Source organism: Sitodiplosis mosellana, unplaced genomic scaffold (genome assembly GCF_009176505.1).
Source record: "Sitodiplosis mosellana isolate CC-2019 unplaced genomic scaffold, AAFC_SMos_1.0 Smas_scaffold_6197, whole genome shotgun sequence".
NCBI lineage: Eukaryota > Metazoa > Arthropoda > Insecta > Diptera > Cecidomyiidae > Sitodiplosis > Sitodiplosis mosellana.
The window spans coordinates 4,421,963-4,430,185 of record NW_022601438.1 but is presented as its reverse complement, the minus strand read 5'-3'; the positions used below and the strand labels follow the sequence as shown (position 1 = coordinate 4,430,185).

Genomic DNA, 8,223 nt, shown 5'->3' with positions numbered 1-8,223 from the left:
ATAGGCCATTATATACAAACACACACTCTCAATGCGAAGAATTAAATAATTTCCACAAAAGAAGTATATTTTCGAACGAAAAAACCAAACAAAACCATAAACTGAATGATGGGACTTTTTCTTTTGCGTTTGTGTTTTTTTTCTTCAAATTTTGAAATGAAAACAAATTTAGTGTTGCTTGAAGAATAAACATTATTTAAATCAAACTAACTTAACAAAATTAATAAAAATTAAAATTAGAAAAATGTCCCCGAATATGAATTTAATAAAGAATATAAAAAAATCAAACACAGGATATCTTCGGGCTCGGCAAAAATAGCTGGCTCTCGTGACGCATTGCATTGATTTAACGCGTTTGCAGTACAAAATTCATTGGCTGGATGTGACTCCGACATTAAAATTCATTGAAATCCACATCAAGCAATAATGCAACACACACACACTTATTATCGACAACAGTGAGCACAAATGTCCAAACCATGAAAAATGGTTGCACGTCATCATCCTTACGCAAACCAAACAAAAGTCTTCCAAAAGAAAGGAACGGTCCGGAGAGAGTGAGAGAGATAGAGAGAGAGAGAAAGAAAGAGAGAGGGACTACTCTCGACAATAAAATTAAAGCGATACCAAAAGACACACACCAGCCAACACATTCAGAATGTATGAGCTGAAAAGTTTGTTTCGCTATTTTTTCCACTTTTTTTGCCGTTATTACTTCGCATTACTCGCCATTCTCTTTCTCTCTCTCAATTTAATTTGGACCCTCAAAAATGTCCTTTTATTTAATGCTTGGATACGAAATGGGCCTGTTGCTACACGCTTGATGGAACGATTTTAAACAACATCGCTCACTCGGTCGCCCGATCATCCATCAGCCATTCCACCTCGCCACTACGAATAACCATATCAACATGAATGAGCAAGGCACGAATATAAATTCACTGAATATTGCTTCTATTTGTTTAGTGCGTGCACAACAAACACACCCTCACTCCACTTGTAGCCAATGCTTTTGAATCGGGACAATCTATGCACACAAAAACACCGAAAAAAGCGATGTTGATCCCGTTTTTTTTCTTCTTCGTGCTTTGCTTTGTATGGATATTTTTCCCAGTCGATACTCCCTATTTTTTGCTGGTGTTGTTGTTGTTTTGTCGGTAAATGCAATTTCTGTTGTTTGGTGTATATGCAAATGAGTTTTAAACTGACTTCAGATAGACGAAAAATGTATATAATCAGAATTGAGTGAATCGTAAACAAAAGTGAACGAGCATGAGAGCCAAAGAGTGAGTGAGCAACGGATAAACGAGAGAGAGAGAGAGAGAGAGAGAGAGAGAAAATAGCCAAACTACAGAATATAATGCAAATGAACAATAATCAAATGTGAATTTCAAAGACGCCGATACACCACGAAAAAAACAGTTCTTTTTTTCTCTGTAGGACAAAAGAGAGCCGGTTGGGTATTTTTGCTTGCGCGTTTGATGATGTTCTTCGTGAGTAATTGTTTACTTTTTGGCTGGTGTGTGTGTGTGCTATACGCTTTATTTTTACATCGATGTGATGGAGCAATGCCGTGAGAGAAAGAGAGCGCAGCAACCAATTCTTTTGGTTTCGTTGAATGTTTTTGGGTGTGTGCACGGTCAAAAAGGGACCCAACCGGTCATCATCGCAGGAATGAAAAATACATTTTGTGCTTCAGATTTTTGCCTAATTGAATCAAACCGTCGGCTCTCATTTTGTGCATTATTCATTCATTGCGCGCTAGATCCTTGGTCAGATACCCAAAAACACCAAACTTTTTCACATATACGGAGAGAGAAAGAGAGATAAAATGCGATTACAACAGGCTAAATAAACATTTTGAATGGCGAATTTGGTTGTTGCCTTTTTTTCTGCGTTCGTTCTGTTTGTTTGTCCTACGGTAAAACTGGGAATGAGTTTCGATTTTGCGATGATACATTTATTATCCGATACCGATCCGGTCACGATTCTATCGCACAATCGATTGGCTACATGCATTTTTATTCTCCCTCTCTCTCTCTCTCTCTCTCTCTCTCTCTCTCACTGTCTCTGTTTGCCATAAATGCAGTTTTTGCAAAGCTGAAATTCATACATGAAATAACAACGGAATGGGAATGAATTTACAGAAAAAAGCAAAAAAAAAATCACTCGAGTCGCACACATAATATTCATTTTGTACACTGTCGGTTTTGTATGATTGAGTATTTGTGAGTGCCATAAATACATGGAAAAAAATCTAATAAATGGATTTTTATTACGTCGCCATCGTCGCGCTTCTGTGTAATGTTTGCGTGTATCATTTGCCCATTTACCTTGATGCAAACGACCAGACTGGGAGGATGAACGAGCGAGTGGCACAAAAAAATAACAATCCATTTTGTCCACAATTCCAGCTCAAAAATGGCTTGAGACAGCAATTCCATGCCGTTTGTTGACTTCGGAAAAATAGATGAGGGAAAAAAAGCATGCGTCTGACTCTCTCTCTCTCTCTCTCGCTCACTCGTTTGAATAGAGCCATTTTGAATGTGCAATTGATGTTTTACTTCCAATTTCATGAGCATTCTCACCGCAAAGCACTCGTTCAAGTGCTTTGAAGGGACGCTCATTCACCGTCGTCGTCGTCACGACTGCTGCTACTTAGTCAGCGAAATTAGTTTTAATGCATAATAAATTTTGTGGTATTGCGTATGCTAAAGCATGTGCCACACACACATACACTCGGCTCTCGTATACTTTGCCATATAAAATGTAGACTTTCCCAAATTTTCATGCGATGTGTGGCGCCTTCTTTACAAAACTTTGCCACAGTCATCAAACACTCGCACATTTTTCCATTGGGCAAATGCGAAATTTGTAAACCGGAATTTCGGCGAGCTAAGCGCGAACACACCGAATTCAGTTACACACTGTTTTCCAATCATTGCGATTTATTTGTTCGATTGCATCATATTCATTTGATTTCGGCGCATGAATTTTTTCGAATATTTCATCAGATGACCAATGAATGTGTGTTGCTTATTTCTTCTTTTTTTTGGCTTGATTCGTGGGCCCATGTGCAGTATGCGTGCTGTTTATCTATACTTAAATTGTCGAATTAACGCATCGAAAACGAAAAATAAACGATCGTTGTTCCAACCAACCAACAGAAGAAAAAAAGGCACAATACAAACTTTATGATGTTATTATTTGGCACGGTTGTTTGGCATACAACGCGGCGTGCGCGCTGAACCAGAATTTGTGCGCGCGTTTGTTTCGATTACACGTCCGGTGTATTGATACATTCAATGTGGTGAACTGATTGGTGTGGCGATGCACAATTTACACCGATGAACACACACGGGATTCCACATAGTCAGGGTTTATTAGGAGCTCCAAGTGTATGTCAACACTTGCTGTTTTTTCCGCCGCAAAAACAGAAGGAAAAAACCCAAATGAAGAAATACCTCAAAGGGTTTGTGCCTTTTTACACACACACACACATACACCATTTATACCCATTAAGATTTACTCAAATACTGCACACTTTAAATGAAAGACAGCTCAAAGTGCAAACTGAGCACATCTTATTGATCACATCAAAGAGTTCCGCGCGAACGAGTGCACTGCACTCTTGCTGTGCACATAAGAAATTCCGGGAAGAGCACAAAACGAACAAAGGGACACTCGCTCATTCATTTCGTTAAACTCAAATTCGCTAAGTATTTAATTAATTTTCACCAAAAGACATTTTTCTCTCCGATAAGCGCTACCTTAAATGTGATTACGATAGTAAATGGTACGGTGTGCCAAATGTGCTGTCGCACCGTGAAACACGGTAATTTCATCTTTGCCATTAATTTTCGGTTGAATGCAACGAATGAATGAAGAGTATCCCATTGAGAAAAGTAGCGTCAAGCGCGCGTGGATTAAATGAAATTGCAAGAAGGATAGAGGGAGAGAGAGAAAGAGGCCGAATCGTTGGAACAAGCCATTTTTGAGTTGAAATTTCTTCTAAAAAAAAACTCCATACTCACAACGTCGGTCAGCGAGCGAAGGTGTTTGTTGGTCTGCGGCACACAGATGCCAATTGGCATATCAACTAAAATGCGCTTCACTGAAACACCCTGTACTCATTTCCAAATGGAAACGGCGTGCACATGCACATCTTAACGCACTTGATGTTTCGTAATACGCTTACCAAAGACAAGAAGCTTTAATAAACATGAAGAGAGAGAGAGAGAAACAGCGAAATAGTAATAATCAAATGCACACAAATGCAAATCATCCGCAGTAACGAACAACATGATGATGAAGCGAACGAAATATTTTCGAAAAACAAAAAAAAAAGAGAAAAAGATTAGCAACACACACGTTGAATGAAACCGAAACGATTTGTTTGAGCATTGAAACGATAATGTTTTCTTTTCGTGGTGTATTCGAAATTGCACGATTCAAAGGGAAAAAAAATTCGTTGCAAAATCCACCGTACAATGGAGAGAAAAAAAAGAAACAGAGGCGAATTGTTATTCATCGTTGATTATAAGTGTTTGCGGTTGTACATAAATACAAAATGAAACATACTCCTGTGTGATTGCTCATGTGTCTATTTATGTGAGCTTCCATGGCGAATAAGTAATAAAGTTTGTGTTGTTGTTTTTTTTGTTGCTCTTCGTACGCTGCTTGCGCTGATGTGCATGATTTTTTTTTTGTTCACTCTTTTTGCGTCTATTTGCTTATTATTATATAATGAATCCAGCGTGTTTCATCCATGGAATGCCATAATTTTCAATTGTAGAGGATATAATTTTTTTTTTCGCTTCGCATAGACAAGTCTTTCTGCGCAACGGACGCATTCAAAATGGCTCAACCGATCACTTGACCCCACAATCGAAACAAATGTACACACACACACACACTCAACAATTTGATTTCTAAATGCGATAAAAAAAATCCGCTCGTCAAATTGTAAGCGTGAGAGTGTGTAACATTTTAACAAGATCAGAACCATCAACCAAATTACATGGTTGTCATCGAAAATTGCAGCCCGCAAACTTCTCAAACAACTTCGTTCAATTGATCCATTTCGCATGGCATTCCGATTTGGTAAATTCAAAGAAAATTTATTGGAGCTGTTAAATGATGCCATTAATGGCAACCGTTTTGAAAATGCGCTTCGCTTCGAATGTGCGCGCCCGATATTTTCATTTCATTTAAAAAGACAAGTAAATTTCAATTCAAAGTCTCTTTTTTTGGCAGAACATCCCGACTTGGAAGCCACAGAACTCTTCGTTCTCTCACTCATTCATTCATTCAGCAACTCAATCTCGTGCATCTCTTCTTTGGTGTGAGTCTCTGTGGGCTGTTTGTATCATTTGATACGAGGTGTAAGCGGTTGCATTGCGCGAATTTCAATGTAAATAAAAATAAAGTTTGTGTGCAACTCGTTAGACGGTAATTTGAATGTTGAGCTCTTCGAGTTTTTCGGAATGTGTAAGTTATGCGAATTTAGTTGCTCTAGCTCTCGCTCACTCAGTCTTTCTTTATCTTTCTATCTCTCTCTTGCATTGCCATGCTCGGCTCTCGATACCAATTCGTTTCTACTTGCAAAATTCAATGCACTTTTTGACGTACTCCGTTTTATTATAAATCATTTGAACTTTACCGTAAACTACATTTTAACCCATTCACCATCGAAAGTATTTCGGATGCTACACGCGGGTATATTTGTTCGTAATGGTACATTACAGTACACAGAGAGCAAAAGGCGGTGTACATGTGTCAGGCCATATTACATATTCAACCGAAAGTTTGCACCCGATAGTTTGACAGCATGTTTCATTCGACATAAAAGACAGCAGCTGAAGAGATCGTTATACCAAATGAATCTCTGTTCAATGTATTTCGTCGTGGTTTTTTTTTTTCTTCTCCGTCTTCTTCTTTCAGTGTTCAATTTTTTTTTTGTTATTCGTTGTTGTTTTGTGCACTCTAGTCGTCTGTGTTCGTTGTATAGTAGTTGTTGAAAAAGTTGCAAATGATTAATGAATCTCAGAAGCAATCGTCTATTTATCTCGTCTCGTTTCTCTCATTCCTGTGTTCGATTTCGCGTCGTTCGTGCTGTGTGTCGTTTCTGTGCGACGGTGCATTTGCAACGAATGCAGCACATAATTTTGGAAAATTGTTTTCCAAATTAAGTTGCTTTCGGAATGATTTTGATATGTTCCAAAGAGATTCGGTGCATACGTGCGGTTGAGTGTAATTGCATCCAAAAAATCTGAACCATAGCGCTCGCGCATTCAAAACTCTGATGCCAATATAATTTCGTGTTTCAAATTATTGTATGATTATTGTTGTTGCTATTCATTCTCTCTTGTCTCTAGTCGCTGAACAGTCACACATTTTCCTTGCCACCTTAGCCTTTTGTTCTTGCAACTCACCCATTCCAAGCCATAATGAATGAGAATGAATCAGGTAAATGAATAAATGAATCGGTGCACAAAGAGTAGTGGGGGATGCCGTTGGTTCGAGGTTCGCTTAATTCATAATTATAACGGGGCACAACCGTACGGCACACCAAACAATATAAGCTGAACACATTCATTCATCGTACACTACGAATCTACCGCTTACAATAGAATGAATGCACAATCGCGATTCCATGTTTAAACTGAACAAAAAATGTGTGTGTGCGCGGACGCACTTGGTAAGCACTATTCTTCATTTATTTCATATTTTTCTGTATCGTTTGGTCGATTATTCGGTCGTCTCGTTGGTCTTCAAGCATACAATCAGTTAAACACTTATTTATCATCATTTAAAATGCACACAGAACGCACATACGACACACACACCAGAATTCACGGACCAGAAATTAAAACAAGAGACACGGACACCATTTTTTCCTCATTCTTTTTCTTCTTCTATAAGAGTTATAAGTAATAAAGCTACTTACGTATTCTCTCTAGTACTCTAGCTGCTGTATTTCAAATGCCGTTGAAGTTTTTATTGACTTTCTGAGTTGTTTATTGACGGCGTTTAATGTTCGGCTACTGATTACTATCAAGTCAAAATTGTACCGGTGACAGTATAGATCAGAGATTTTCATTCAACTCTTTGTTGCACCGCACAATGATTAAGGAAGATATTACTTCGTGCTATTTTTTTGTCTCTAACTGTTTCACGTTTTCTCTAGCAAAATCCATTGATGACCCGTCAATCGTCAAAGTCAAATGATTTGTGTCTGTTTTTTTATTCGTTGTTGTATCGTCAATGATTAAAATAGTCTCGATTGATATTCAATGGATATAAATGAATAGCAACACTCTCACATAACACTTTCTTTCTTAATCGATTGGTTTTTTTTTTCGTGCGTTTCTATATGCATAAAAGTGAGATTTTTCGTATTAGTTTGACAATGTTTCTTTTTTTTTTAATTTAACAAATGACGTCTTTTTTCTATTCAAAACAATTTTTTTTTATTTCACTATCGATTGAATGAGTGAAAAAAAACCCACAGGAAATAAATAACATTCAAATGAAGAATCGGTTTATTTCTAGCGATATTATTCACAAAACAAAAACACGAATTTTGTCGAAGCAAAAACGACGCAAATTTCATTCAAACAATAATCAACAACTAATACCGGTTAAATGACAAAGTGTTTAAACAAAAAAAATTTATTCAACAGAGTGAAAATAAATCCGACAGAAGTTGAAATGAAAAAAACAAATCAGCGCGATAGTGTCGAGCACACGCGCACCATTCACCGAAAAAATAACACGACTTGTTCAATGAACCTCGCGAAACACAATAAAACATATGGCTGGCGAAGAAAAGTGTTGAGCCCATGCGCACTGCAAGACAACCGCTCTCAAGTCTCTCTCACTCTCTGTCTTACTCTGCACTCGAGTGTGTTCCGCGATCGTGCACACATATATTCCCTCGCGTAGTGGAAGCGAGCACACCAAAGACTGAGAGAATGTGCGCAAAGCAAAGCAACGGTCGATCATTCAACGACGGTGTATATGGTCGAATCAATTTTGCTTTGCCATAACCAAGTCTATGGTGCTTAAGCACACACAACAATAAACAAACATACTTTTCGCTCCGCTATTTCGCTTTGGCTCTCCATAACTTTTACCTTCTAATGGACTTGACTTAATTTTTCTTCTCTCTCTCTCTCTCTCTCTCTCTCTCTCTCTCTCTCTCTCTCTCTCTCTCTCTCT

The 8,223-nt window shown here is 38.0% G+C and overlaps 1 protein-coding gene across 4 annotated transcripts in view; it reads right to left on the bottom strand.

Annotated features, from left to right (window-relative positions):
* Window positions 1-7,807, bottom strand: part of LOC129577211 (uncharacterized) — a 134,863-nt gene extending 127,056 nt beyond the window's left edge. For 3 of the 4 annotated variants that reach the window (XM_055463855.1, XM_055463854.1, XM_055463853.1), the window contains exon 1: window positions 6,950-7,807. The gene's annotated coding sequence lies outside the window, so the exon portion shown is untranslated. The remainder of the gene's footprint in view (window positions 1-6,949) is intronic. The other variant, XM_055463852.1, reaches the window with a different exon arrangement.
* Between the last annotated feature and the right edge of the window lie 416 nt (window positions 7,808-8,223).